The 15,174-nt window shown below is 38.9% G+C and overlaps 1 non-coding gene across 1 annotated transcript; it reads left to right on the top strand.

Annotated features, from left to right (window-relative positions):
* Positions 1–14,612: 14,612 nt before the first annotated feature.
* On the top strand, positions 14,613–14,720 carry LOC148579342 (small nucleolar RNA R71). Its single transcript, XR_015896353.1, has one exon. It is a non-coding gene; the product is annotated as a small nucleolar RNA R71 (small nucleolar RNA).
* Positions 14,721–15,174: the final 454 nt, after the last annotated feature.

Here is a 15,174-nt window from a genome sequence, read left to right as displayed (position 1 = left end):
ATTTAAATATACTCCAATCAGCCCCAAGAATAATTCAAAGTAGTATCAGTTACCTTGGCAGCTATGAAAAACTCTTTTTCAGCGAGAATCTCAACCGTTGTGCGCTCCTTCCATGCTAAAACCAATCCACCCGCTGTATTCGTCGGACTAACAATCTTTCAATTCGTAAAATGACAAGATCTCAACTTATTTTCCACCAAACGAGATTGGTTTTTTGTTTCACATAGAAACACAATCTCAGGGGAGTGGGATTAGCACATCCCTTTAAGGTTATGGACTGCCAAAGGTCTCCCCAAACTGCGATAATTCCATGAAAGAACTCTTATGGTGAATTGAAGAGAAGGAATAAAGAAGGGAATAAAGAGAGGAATAAAGAAAGAAATTGACAAAAGTCAAACATTGACCTAGATGGCAAAAACATTCTGTTTTGGAAAAAACCCTAGCAGAGCAAATTGAAGAAGTACGTGCTCCTCAAGTAAAAAGCATGACGTCGTTGTTCCACTTATTGTGAAAGTTATTAGTGATGAAACTTTTCATTTTTATCATTAATATTGCTATATAATCAATTGATTTTAAAAATGTTTTATTTTTCTTTTATAAATAAAAAATATTATTTCCGAAATGAAAATAAATTACTTAACATAATTTATATAATTACTATTATGCAATTTGTATTATGATTAACATCAAAATGAAATTCTGAAAGACTGATAAACCCCAATTTTGTGGTTTATCTTGTGTTAATTTTAGGAGATTTTATCATCTTTTCTCACATTTATTCAATGAAATAGCATGGTGGTGTGAATTACTCCTATTTTGTGCTTAAGAGTAAAAACATGCTTTTTAGGCCTTTAAATCACTAATTTTAATTCACTTTAATTTCATTCGATGCCTTGATATGTTTGTTAAGTGATTTCAGGATTAGAAGGCAAAGATTAGGTTGAAGGAATGAAGAAAAAGAATGCAAAAATGGAGAATTCATGAAGAAATGAGGATTTGCTGAACTGAAGGCCACGCGCACGCGTACGCGTGAGATGAAGATTCGCCAGCGACACGTACGCGCTACCCACGCGTATGCGTGACCAGAGAATCAGCAAGCGATGCGCACGCATCATCCACGCATACGCGTGATGTTGGTCACGTGACTCACTTAGAGGCAAAACGCTGGGGGCGATTTCTAAGCTAAAGGAGGCCCAAATCCAACTCATTTCTGATGCTTTTGAACCTAAGGATAGCAAAGGATTGGAGGGAGAACCATAGTATAGTTTTTCATCATGTTGTAGGTAGAATTATAGAGAGAGAAGCTCTCCCTTATCTCTAGAATTTAGGATAGTTTAGGTTTAATTTCTTTAGATCCAACTTTCAATTCTTGTTTTGATTTAGTTTTCCCTTTTAATTTCATGTTGTTACATCTTTATTATTCTAGTTTTACTTGTCATTTTTCCTATTTTGCTCTCTTTTATGTTTATAAACTCTTGTTGATTTCTATTTTCTTTTAATGCAATTTAATGTTTCCATATCTTTTATTGCTTATCTTAGTTGTTATTATTGATTTCTTGCTTATATTAGTTATGAGTTTCTTTAATTCTTGCATTTGGTGATGTTTACTTTTCTTGCACTCTAGGTGTTTGATGAAATATTTTCTCTAGTTATTGTGTAGTTTTCCTTACTCTTGGCCTAGGATAAGGGAATTGAGTGACCTTGAGTCACTGGATCTCAACGAATTGGTGATTTAAGAACTCCATGTGGTCAATTTGATAACCATTGACTCTAGCCTACTACTAAGTTAATTAGTAGCTAGGTTATGACTTATGGATTGATGTTGATCAAGCCTATTTGACGTATTTAATGCGTTGAGGTAGACATTGTACTTACTTCAAGCATAGAAGTAGACTAAATGGGTTGGTCCCTCATAATTGTCAATATATAATTTGTAGACAAGGATGGTGATCTCAATTCCCATGCTTAGCCAAGAGTTCTTTTCATGTCTTTATTAGTTATTGTCGTTTACTTTCTTGTTATTTACTTTTCTTGCTAATTACAAATCAAACCCCCTTGTTCTTCATAGCCAATAATTGATCACTTTATTGCAATTCCTTGTGAGACGATCCGAGGTTTGAATACTTCGATTACCTTTTCATTGGGGTTTGTACTTCTGACAACCAAATTAAACTTTGATTGAGCATTGCTTGTCAGTTAGGAATTATACTTACAACAAAGTCATTTCCTCTAACCGAGAAGAAATTCTTAGCCGACGGTTTTGCTCTATCAAGTTTATGGTGCCGTTGCCGGGGAATTGCAATGGTGTTATGTTATTGGCTATTGTGAATATGTTCATATTGTGAATATCTTACTTTTTGGTTATTTCTAGGTCTTGTTAGTAATTAGTAGTTTACTTTTTTCTTTGCCTTTTGAGACTTTTGTTTTGATTTCCTCTTTTCCAGATGAATTCTTATCCTTGTGGTTTTGGATATGGTTATGACTATGTTGTAGGTAGTGGAGACTCTAATGATGGCTCACATTATGGGAGGAAAGAATTCTTATGAAGGGAGCCACTTCCATATGAGCAATCTTCATGGCAACCTCCTCAATTAAGCTACTATGATTGCAATCCCTCCTATGATGCATATCATTCCAATGGATATAATGGTTCTTAGTAGTGGTGTTCATAGTTCAGTTTTTTTCATAAACTGAACTGAAACTGCACTAAACCATTTTAAATGGTTTAAAAACTGAACCAAACTTTGTCAAATAAGAAACTGATTTTAAACCAGTTTACAATACAGTGTACCAGTTTAAATCAGTTCATAAAAATAAAACCAGTTTTAATAGAAAAAAAACCAGTTTAAACTGGTTTATAGGCTAAAACTAGTTTTAACTTTTAATATATATAAAATTAGTTTTTACATTTTCTCTCTCCCCCTCTCTTTCTCTCCTTCTCTCCCTCTCTCCCCTCTCTCTCTTTCTCCCCCTCTCCCTCTCTCTCCCCCCTCTCTCTCTTTCTCTCTCTCCTTCCCTTCTCCCTCTCTCTCTCATTTTCCTCTTCCTCTCTCTCTTCTTCTCTCCCTCTCTCTCCCTTATCTCTCTCTTTTCCTTCTCTCTCTCTCTCTCTCTCTCTCTCTCTCTCTCTCTCTCTCTCCATTCCCCTCTTTCTCCCATCCCCTCTCTTTGTCTTTCTCTCTCTCTCTCTCCCCTCCTCTCTCCCTCTCTCTCCCTTTGCTCCCACTCTATCCCTTTCTCTCATTCTTTCTCTCCTCTATCCCTCTTCCTCTCTCTCTCTCTCTCCCTCTTCTCCTTTCCTCTCCCCCTCCTCTTTCTCTTTCTTTTCCTCTCTCTCTCTCTCACTCTTAACATATATAAAATTATATTTTACATTCTCTTTCTTACCCTCTCTCTCTCTCTTTCTCCCCCTCTCTCTCCCTTCTCTCTCTTTTTCTCTTTTTTCCCCTCTTCCTCTATTTCTCCTCCTCTCTCCCTCTCTCTCTCTCCCTCCTTTCTCTCTCTCTCCTTCTCTTCCTCTTCTCTCTCTCTCCCCCTCTTTCTCCCATTTCTCTCTCTTTGTCTTCCTCTCTCTCCCCCCTTTTTCCTTTTCTCTCTCTCTCTCCCCTCTCTCTTATTATCTTCCTCTATCTCTCCCCTGCCCCTCTTTCTCCCCCTCCCCTTTCTTTCACTCTCTCTTTTCTCCATCCATCCCTTTCTCTCACTCTCTCCCCTATCCCTCTTCCTCTCTATCTCTCTCTCCCTCTCTCTCCCTCCATCTTCCCCTCCTCTCTCTCTCTCTCTTTCTCACTGTCGCTCTCACTTTCTCTCCCTCTCTCTCTTCTTCTCTCTTTCTTGTACTCTTTCTCCCTGATGCATGGCAGAAGTTAACCAATTAAGAGAACAGCGTTGCACGTATAGCTCTTAACCGGCTAAGATCTGTCTCACCAATTTAAAAAAGGTTGTCACAAATTTTAGAAATAAAGATACTAGGAGTATGAGTCCCAGGTCATCTCCCAATGAGTTGCAAGAAAGAGTGCTATTTTATTAACTAGGGGTTTTCAGAAAAATTGAGTTTTGATAACGAGTAATTGAAATGATTGTGAATTAAGGCAATAAAAATAAACTAAGAATAATTATTGATACTCTGAATAAAAGACCTTGACTGGGGGAATAATTAAATGGAATTTCTATCCTTGTTGGAATCTTCTCAAGTGCAGTGTAGTGTAAAAGGGGTGTTGTTCTCACTCGGTTACCCCCTTACTAAATAAGGAAAAGTATGGTGATTAAACTAACTCTCACCCTCAATTCCTAGTCCTCTCCCTTAGGGAGGTCTAGTGTTAGTACGTATGGAATTAGCTAACAACGTCCAATTCAACCAAGCACTTGAGCATTCCAACTCAAGTATCTCCTCTTAACTAACCCCCATGTCAAGTAGAAATTCTGCTCCATTGACATGAAATTAATAATCATAAAAATATGAGAAGACATAATTAAATAAATTAAAATAGAGAATTAAAATTAATTAAAATAAAAATAACTCTATATATTAATAAATTTGAAATGTAACATACTTATTTGAATAGGAGCAATAATCAACTGAAAAGAGTAAAAGGTAAAGGAACAAACTAAGGTAGTGTCTTCACAGAGGTAATGGCTCTTCAACATCCACAATCCAAAGCAAAAGCATAAACTATCAATGTAATACTAATCTAGATTCAGATCTAAAAACTAAGAGTAATCCTCATGTGATGAATCTGAATGTGTGTGGATATCTCCTCGAGTTTCTGCATGTTCCCTAGGTTTAGTCTGTGTTTCTGGACCAAAAACTGGGTCAAAATGCGACCCGAAATCGCTCCCAGCGAATTCTGTTATTTCTTCAGATCGCGCAGGTCACGCGTACGCGTCATCCACGCGTTCACATCATTCAGCGTTTTTCATTGCCACGCGCTCGCGTGGTTCACGCGTTCGCGTCATTCGTGCAGACTCGAATCCTCGCGTTTATGTCAGGCACACGTCCACGTCATTGCGAATTCTCCATTTCGCGCGTTCGCGTGGGCCATGCGCTCGCGTCATTGCTCGCTGGTCATCTCCTTAGTTTCTTGTGTTCCTTCCATTTTTGCAAGCCTCCTCTCCACTTTCCAAGTCATTCGTTCCCTATAAAGCCTGAAACACTTAACACACGGATCACGGCATCGAATGGGATAAAAGAGAATTAAAATACATAATTAAAAGTCTCTAAGAAGCAACTTTTCAACCATTGAGTGATTTTGGGAAGGAATTGTAAATACATGCTTATCATATGAATAAGTGGATAAAGAATTGATAAAATCACATAATTAAACACAATATAAATCATAAAATAATGGTTTATCAACCTCCCCATACTTAAACCTTAGCATGTCCTCATGCTTAGTTGAAGGAGATAATGTAAATGAGTAGGGAAATGTAAAACTCATGAAATGCAATGCAACCTATATATATATATATATGGATGAATGCAACTATATGTTTCTTGTCTACTTGGTTAAAAGTAAATAAGCTCTTCAAGACAAATATAAATTAGATTTCACTAACTCAATTCATATAGTAAATACAGGTAACATTGTAAGAAGACAGCTCATGAAAGCAGGGAACATAGAATTAAGCACTGAACCCTCACTGATGGTGTATGTGCACTCTATTCTCTCAAATGTATAGGGTAATCACTCTACTCTTCTCTAGTCATGCTTTCTAAAATTTGTTCTTCACCTAACCAATCAACAATATTTAACATACCAATGCAAATATCATGAGGTCTTTTTAAGGTTGTAATGGGGCTAAGGTAAAGGTAAAGGTATATATATATATATATATATATATATATATATGGCTAAGTAAGCTATAAATTGAATCTTTAATTAACCTAAACTCTCACCTAACATACATACACTCTATATAACTCTAGAATTACGCCTAGCTACCCATAATTTTCCCACTTTTGCATATTTCACATACTCATGTATCAACTTTTCTCTTAACTTGTATCACATATGCATTGATTTTTCATTAGACTTAATATTGGGGTAATTTTGTCCCCTTATTCATTTATTTAATTACTTAATTACTTGAATATTTTTGGATTTTTCTCTTTTTTTTCTCTTTCTTTTTTTTGAAAATAAAAGTAAAAGTAAACATAACTTATCAATGCACATGGATTTTTAATTTTTTCTAGTCTCACATGAGTAGGTAGGTACCCAAATTCCCATTATTTTATCGTGACACATTCCCTTATTAACCCTTGTTCCCACAATTTTCCTATACTTAATTAACACACAATTTCTATCTTAAGCTAACCAAAGATTCAATTGGGATATTTAATTGTTTTTCCACTTAAGGCTAGTAATGTGGTAAAATATAGAACAAATGGGATTAAAATGTTCAAAGTGGCTGACAAAGGTAATTTAAAGGGTAGGCTTATTTGGGATAAGTGAGCTAAACAAATAATGGCCTCAATCATACGCATGCATATAACATATTAAATATTGGACATATAGGATGAAACAAAATAAGATTACAATCATAGAGAAGTAAACACACAAGAATAAAATATTTATGGTTAAATAATGTAACCATGTAATTAAGCTCAAATCTCACAGGTTGTGTGTTCTTAGCTTTTTAAACTATGTTCCAAATACAACTTCAAATAAGGTTACACAAAGGTTTTGATTTAAATTAGTGAAATTTTTCAAAAAGAAGGGTCTTAGAAGAAACTTATTATTTTCAATCAAGTAGAACATGCATGCAACTAATTATTACTATACAATTTATTCTATCCTAAACAAAAAAAATTAACTAAATATCCTATTTTATTGGTGTTTTAAGAAAAAGAAATTACCTCCGAAAGTCAGGTACTGACCGACCTCCCCATACTTAAGGCTTTGCACCGTCCTCGGTGCCATTTGTCAGGAATAAAGGGGGGCTGGTAGTAGTATCTCCACCATCGGGACCGTCATGGCTCCCTGTGCTGGTAAATGAGGTGGAGTCCGGGGCGTCTGGGTCGTCATCAGATCTGTATTTTCCCATAAATAGCTCCTTAAGGTATGTGAATCGGCGCTTGTTACAGCGCTCTCTTAACTTTGCTTTGTCTTCCTGCCGATCCAACCTTTCAAGTATCTGATGGAGCAGTTAGTTTGTTGTAGGTGCTTGTAGTATTGAAGGAGGAATATCTTCAGCTGGTTCTGTAGGCTGGCTTGTAGTGGCTGCTGGTGTTCTGATATATTTCCCGTTAGGGACATACTGATCATCCCGTGGAAGTAAGGCTTTGGTGTCCCTAGCTCTGTAGGAGACTCCGGCTGCCGAGACGAGATCTGAAACCAAGGTGGGAAAAGGTAAGTTGCCCGCTATCTGTATGTGTCCCATTGCATTCCTGATGTGTTTTGGTAAATTGATGTGCTGGTCTGTAAGGATACACCAGAGTAAAACAGCCATGTCTGCAGTGAAGGAGGACTCGTGAGTGCTCGGAAAGACATAATGAGACATAATTTATGCCCATACTCGAGCCTCCAAGGTAAGTGCTGAAGCCGATATCCCTTTTGGTCTGGATCGATGGTATCCGTAGATCCATCTGCTGCCAGGTTGTGCGATAACTCTGAGAATGGCGTCCCAGTCAAATTGGTATGTCTGGCGCTTGAGTGAGGCTTCTTGGAATGCGTCCAATCCTTCTAGAGCAGGGGCAATATCTAAAGCTTGTTAAATGGCCTCTTCAGTTATGGGGACTTGCTTCTGACGGACATAAACAGACTGCATGGTTGGCACGTGAAAGTTGGAGTAGAATTCTACTACCCATGAGAGGTTAACCTGCCGTGGCTGTCTCCGTAGGAATCCCCATTGTCTTTTCTCAATGCGGGGCTCAACAAATTCAGCAATATGGTTTGGGAGGATGAGAAGGTATTCATTGTTGTAATTCTTCTCTGCCAGGATGGGGAACATCTGCTCACAGTAGCGGTTAGAAAACCGCGTAGTGTCCTTTGCTGGAAAGGCTTTTTCTTTTTCATCGACCTTGATGATCCGCTTGATTCTTTTTGTTGAGGGCTTTACTGCTGTTGAAGATGGCTCTGCCACTAATGCTCTTTTTGTTCCTCTTCTTGCTGGTGGTTTGGAAATAGCTTTGTCTTTTCCTTTCTTGGTGGCCATCCTGAAAAAGGAAAGATAAAGTAATGTGTAAAGTGAAGGGTTCGAGCAAGGGAGCGAATATTATGAGTGGTAATCAATGCACGTTAAAGAGGGATGTCGTTAACACATGGTCTAGACTACATGTGAAAAGTTCATCAAAGGTAATATATCAAATGCATATGATGGCAATTGAATGCTAGATGTTTATTGGCATGCCGGCAAAGGCATGAGTAGTATAGATCAAGCATTCAATGTCCAAGTTAGATTACCAAGTCTTTCAAACTAATAACCTGCTTGTATTGATAATTAAATTAAATTAATAAAATATAAAAAGGGATTTTGTGAAAAACAGGCATTAAAGTAGTAGAATAGAGTAAGTAAAAATAATGTGTAATGCTATATGGGCATTTTCACAAACACTTGGCATGCATGGTAAATATGTTTTTGAAAATATAAAATAGAACATATAAGTAACCCTTTAAAAGGTAATATGAATTGTCAAACAAATCCATAATAATCCACAACTAAAATATGAAAGAAGATAATGACCTAAATAAATTTTTAACACCAATTAAAGGAATAAAAAGAAAAGTAAAAGGAAAATAGAATGTAGATAATGAAAGAAAAAGAAGAAGTAAACATAAATAAAAATAACTGAAATATGAAAATAAAAAGAGAAAGAAAAGAATCTTGACAATGGATGTGAAAGGAAGAGAAAAGGGTAAAAAGTGAGAATGAATAGAGAAGGAAGAAGGGGGAAGAAAGAAATAACAAAGGAAATGAAAAATTAGAATTTGGGGAAGAAAAGATAAGATATTTTGGCTGATCTGGATATTTTGTGTGCCGCATGTGACGCGGACGCGTGAGTGACGTGGTCGCAAGATGTGCAATAAATACAGGTGACACGGACGCGTGGGTCACGCGGTCGCGTGACCTGAAATGTGCGATCGGCGCAAGGGCAACGACGCATTCCCGTAACTATCTGGGTCAAAATCATTTTGCCAAAACTTAGGGTGACGCGATCGCGTGTGTGACGCGGTCCCGTGAATGGCCATGTTTGGAGGACGACGCGACTACGTGGGGCACGCGGTCACGTGATGAGGCTGGTGCTTCTAGTATCATTCCAGCCCAGATCCATCACAATATGCTGCCATACACCTCTTTTACGTCGATTTTTAGGGTGACGCGAACGCGTGGGTGACGCGAACGCGTGGGAGGCTTATTTCGTAAATGACGCGGACGCGTGGGCAAGTTTGTGCCTAAGGCACGCCTCCAGCCACGCTTTCACGTGACTCGCTATTCAGCTTTCTTTTCTTCATAACGCACTGGTGACGCGGACGCGTCAGCGACGCTGCCGCGTCGCGTGCATGCTTTTTTTTTAATTAAAAAACTAAAAATAATATGCAAAATGCACATGCAAACTATATGCAGCTAAATGTAGGAATGATTAGAAGACTCATTAACATCATAAAAATAAAGTAAAAATAAAACTAAGACTTAAATGGAATGATCATACCATGGTGGGTTGTCTTCCACCTAGCACTTTGCTTTTACGTCCTTAAGTTGGACGCTCGATAGGCTCATTCAGCTTCTCTTGGTGGATCTTCCAAGAGGAAAATTTCTAGTTCCTTTTGATTCTTCATCTTCTCACCATGATAAAGGTTTAGGCGATGTCCATTGACCTTTAGAAATTTGGAGTTAGTAGGATGACGCAGGTGGAAAACTTCGTATGGCTCTACCTTTTCTACTCTGTATGGACCTTTCCATCTTGATCTCAGTTTACCCAGCATGAGCCTCAGTCTGGAATTATAAAGAAGAACCAACTCCCTTGGTCTGAATTCTCTTCTTTTAATGTGCTTGTCATGGACAACCTTCATTTTCTCCTTGTAACGCCTGGAGTTGTCATATGCTTCTAGGCGGAGGGTCTCTAGTTCTGCTAGTTGCAGCTTTCTTTCAGCACCAGCTTTTGTAAGATTCATGTTGCACTCCTTCATAGCCCAGAAAGCCTTGTGTTCCACCTCTACAGGGAGGTGGCAAGCCTTTCCGTATACCAGGCGGAAGGGACTCATCCCAATGGGTGTCTTGTACGCTGTTCTATATGCCCAAAGTGCATCTTGTAGCCTGGCACTCCAATCCTTCCTATGAGGTTTTACTATCTTCTCCAGAATACGTTTAATCTCTCTGTTAGAGACTTCTGCTTGCCCATTGGTCTGGGGATGATAAGCTGTTGCTACTTTGTGAATTATCCCATGCTTTTTCAGTAATCATGTTAGTCTCCTGTTACAAAAGTGGTTGCCTTGATCGCTCACGATTGTTCGTGGTGATTCAAAGCGACAGATAATATGGTTTCTAACAAAGGAAACAACAGTGTTAGCATCATCAGTGCGGGTAGAAATTGCTTCCACCCATTTAGAAACATAATCTACGGCTAACAGTATATAAGAGTAACCGCTAGAATTTGGAAATGGACCCATGAAGTCAATGTCCCAAACATCAAAAATTTCACAGAAAAGCATTATCTGTTGAGGCATCTCATCCCTCTTGGATATATTACCAAACCTTTGGCGTGAGGAACAAGATTTACAAAATTCAGCAGCGTCTTTAAAAAGAGTAGGCCACCAGAATCCACAGTCTAGAATTTTTCTAACTGTTCTTTGAGGGCCAAAATGTCCTCCACTCTTAGATGAGTGGCAAGCCTCTAAAATAGACTGGAATTCTGATTGAGACACACACCGTCTAATTACCTGGTCAGCATCGCACCTCCATAAATATGGTTCATCCCATATATAATATTTGGACTCGCTTTTCAGCTTGTCTCTCTGGTGCTTAGTAAAATTTGGAGGAAAAGTGTGGCTAACTAGATAATTAGCTACAGGTGCATACCAAGGAACTACTTCAGATACTGCTTGTAAGTTATCAAATGGAAAATTATCATTTATAGGAGTGGAGTCACCCTTAATGTACTCAAGGCGACTCAGGTGGTCTGCCACTAAATTCTGGTTACCACTCCTATCCTTAATTTCTAACTCAAATTCTTGCAGCAGTAGTATCCAACGTATTAGCCTTGGTTTGGACTCCTTTTTAGCTAATAAATATTTTAGAGCTGCATGGTCTGCGTACACTACTACCTTAGTACCAAGTAAGTAGGCTCAGAATTTATCCAGAGCAAAAATAATAGCTAGAAGCTCTTTTTCAGTAGTAGTATAATTAGACTGAGCAGCATCTAAGGTCTTAGATGCATAAGCAATTACAAAAGGGTCCTTACCTTCGCGCTGAGCCAGCGCTGCTCCTACTGCATGGTTGGAAGCATCACACATGATTTCAAATGGCTGGCTCGAGTAAGGTCCTCTCACAATTAGAGCTTGAGTCAGGGCGGTCTTCAGCTTATCAAATGCCTGCATACAACTTTCACTGAACTCGAACTCAATTTCCTTCTGCAGCAATCTGGATAAAGGTAATGCTACCTTACTGAAGTCCTTAATGAATCTCCTGTAAAAACCTGCGTGGCCAAGGAACGAACGGACTTCCCTCACGGAGGAAGGGTAAGGTAAACTAGAAATAACATCCATCTTTGCTGGATCTACAGAAATGCCAATATTAGACACAACATGTCCTAGTACAATTCCTTGTTTGACCATAAAGTGACATTTTTCAAAATTTAATACAAAGTTTGTATTAACACATATGTCTAACACTCTAAATAAACTATCCAAGCAAAGGCTAAATGAATCACCATATATGCTGAAATCATCCATAAAAATCTCCATACAGTTCTCAATAAAATCAGAGAAAAGACTCATCATGCATCTTTGGAAAGTAGCTGGTGCATTGCATAAGCCAAAGGGCATTCTCTTATAAGCATAAGTTCCAAAAGGACATGTGGAAGTGGTCTTCTCCTGATCTTCAAGAGCTATATGAATTTGAAAGTATCCTGTATAACCATCTAAAAAACAATAATGAGATTTACCTGACAGGCGATCAAGCATTTGATCAATGAATGGCAAGGGGTAATGATCCTTGCGAGTGGCTTGATTGAGACGCCTATAGTCAATGCAAACTCTCCATGAATTCTGCACTCTAGTTGTCAGAAGCTCTCCATGCTCATTCTTTATTGTTGTGACTCCAGACTTCTTGGGCACTACTTGTACTGGGCTGACCCATTCACTATCTGAAATCGGGTAAATGATATCTGCTTCAAGTAGCCTGATCACTTCCTTCTTGACAACTTCTAAGATGGTGGGATTCAATCTTCTGTGAGGCTGACGGACAGGCTTTGCTCCCTCTTCTAAGAATATTATGTGTTCACAAACTTGGGGGCTAATGCCTACTATATCCGCCAAGCTCCATCCAATTGCTTTCTTATGTTTTCTCAGCACACTGAGTAGCTGTTCTTCTTGTTGAGAAGTGAGTTCCCTTGCAATAATAACTGGGAACTTCTGCTTGTCCTCAAGGTAAGCATATTTAAGGTGTGGAAGAATGGGCTTTAACTCTAATTTCTGCTCATAGCTAGGCTCTGGATCATCTGGGGCGGGTGATAATGGTAAAGTCTTCTCATTATTTTCAGAAAGTGTCCCCACACTTGGACCTTGCTCCATGTACTTCTCTTCTAATTCTTCCTGGTGAACTTCAGCTACAGTTTCATCAATAATGTTGCACTGGAAGATAGAATGATCTTCCGGAGGATGCTTCATAGCTTCATTTAAACTGAAACTCACTGTTCTGCCATCTATCTCAAAGGAGTAAGTTCCTGAGAATGCATCCAGCTTGAACTTTGAAGTCTTCAGGAATGGTCTTTCAAGCAGGATTGATGATGGTCTTCCTGAGTCATTAAGGAGCATTTCCAAGATGTAGAAATCAATGGGAAATGTAAGCCCATTAATGCTCACTAGTACATTTTCAGCAATTCCAACTACTATAATAATGCTTTTATCTGCTAACACAAAACGAGCTGCCGACCTTTTTAAGGGAGGGAGCCTCAAAGTATCATATATAGACAAAGGCATTATACTAACACATGCTCCTAAATCACACATACAGTCAGAAAATATCACACCTCCAATGGTACAGCTAACCATACATGGACCTGGATCACTACATTTTTTAGGTATACCCCCCATTAAAGCAGATATAGAACTACCTAAAGGAATAGTTTCTAATTCATTAATTTTATCTTTATGTATGCACAAATCCTTTAGAAACTTTGAGTATTTAGGTACCTGTTGAATAACATCAAAAAGGGGAACAGTTACCTCAACCTTTTTGAATATTTCTACCATTTTGGGGTTAAGTTCCATCTGCTTTTTGGTTTTCCTTGCAAGTTGTGGAAAGGGAATGGGAGGGGCGCGATCTATAGCTTCAGCATCCCTTGGGACTTCATTCTGTGGTTGAACTTCTTCTTCTTCAACTATGTCTTGTACGTCCTCTTCCTCTTCAGCATCTTCCACTTCTACCACATCCTCTGCTGGCACATTTTCTGGTGGGTTTGGCTCCTCATGGTTCCTCTTCTGTAATGTGGTTCTGGACCTCAAAGTGATGACGTTGATGCCACCTTTTGGATTAGGCAGTGGTTGAGAAGGGATTCCATTAGAGCTTGAAGGTTGATGTGTGGAATTAAGTGAGGAATCCATCCAAGAGACGAGAGCTTTTAAAGTGGCAGTCAAGCCATTCAGACTAGAGTTCAGCTGTGCCTGCATGTCTTGTTGTCCTTGCGCAAGAGAACGGAGCATCTCGTCATTTAATGAGGAATTAGAATAAGCATTCTGAGAAACTTGTTTTTGGGGTTGCTGGGGTCCTTGTGATTGTCTTAGGTGAGGTGCCCTGTAAGGTTGATTCTGATTCTGCTGTCTATTGTTGTTATTGTTATTCCACCTCTGGTTTCCATTATTGTCTCTGCTTCCTCTGTTAAAGTTATCCCTCCAGCCATGGTTAGAATTATCTCTCCAGCCTTGGTTGGAGTTGTCTTGCCATCCATGGTTATTGTTGCCACCTTGGTTGTAGTTGCCACCTTGGTTGTAGTTGCCACCTTGTTGATTGTATCCTTGATTCGGGCGATCATAGAAGTTGTGAGTGGCTGCCATAGTGTTGTCTTCCTGGAGCTATGGGCATTCATCAGTATAATGACTATAATCAGCACAGATCCCGCATACTCTTTGTGGAACCAATTGTTGGCTTGGTTATGGTGAAGGCTAAGCTTGTTGTGCTTGTTGTTGGTTCAACTGCATCTGTTTAAGTAGGTTGGTCATTTCACATATACTCTGTGTCAGAGCAGTAGTTTCTTTGCTAGAGGAAACCTCTGCAACAGCTTTGGGGTTGCGCCTCTGTCTGTGATTTCTAGTAGACTCAGCTAAGTCGCTGATCAGTTGCCATGCTTCATCTGCAGTTTTGTACTTTTTCAGAGAACCATTACTAGCACATTCCAGTGTAGTCTTATCCTGGGGGTTCATGTCTTGGGTGAAGTAGCTTATCAATACTAGTTTACCAATCATGTGATGGGGACATGCGTCCAGGAGATTTTTGAAGCACTCCCAATATTCATAGAGAGTCTCTGATTCACCTTGAACAATGCAGGAGATCTCTTTTCTCAGTCTATCTGTGACTTCAGCTGGAAAGTATTTTTCCAAAAATTCTCTCATGAGTGTATCCCACTTGGTAACAGTTACTTCAGATTGGGAGTAGTACCACTTCCTCGCCTTTCCCTCAAGAGAAAACGGGAAGGCAGTTAACAGAATAGAAGTTTCATCTGCACCATGACGCCTAACAGTAGAACAGATGATGAGAGAACTTTTGCGTGGTCTAGAAATTTGCGGATAAATCCTCGTTGCAAGTATAGCTTCTAAACCAACAAAAGTCCTTTCATACAAACGTGTTGGGTGTCACAAGTAACAAACCCCTTTAAAAATTGTTAACCGAGTATTCAAACCTTGGGTCGTCTTCTCAAGGAACTGCGAGGAAGTATGCTCTTATTATTGGCTATAAAGGTTGTAATCGGGGTTTAGAAGATGTGAAGCAAGTAATTTAAATGACAAGTAAAGTAAATGGCAC

Source organism: Arachis ipaensis, chromosome B10 (assembly GCF_059453495.1).
Source record: "Arachis ipaensis isolate K30076 ecotype BB chromosome B10, ASM5945349v1, whole genome shotgun sequence".
Classification (NCBI taxonomy): domain Eukaryota; kingdom Viridiplantae; phylum Streptophyta; class Magnoliopsida; order Fabales; family Fabaceae; genus Arachis; species Arachis ipaensis.
Note: the sequence above shows the minus strand (reverse complement) of the source record. Positions and strands in the feature narration are given on the sequence as shown.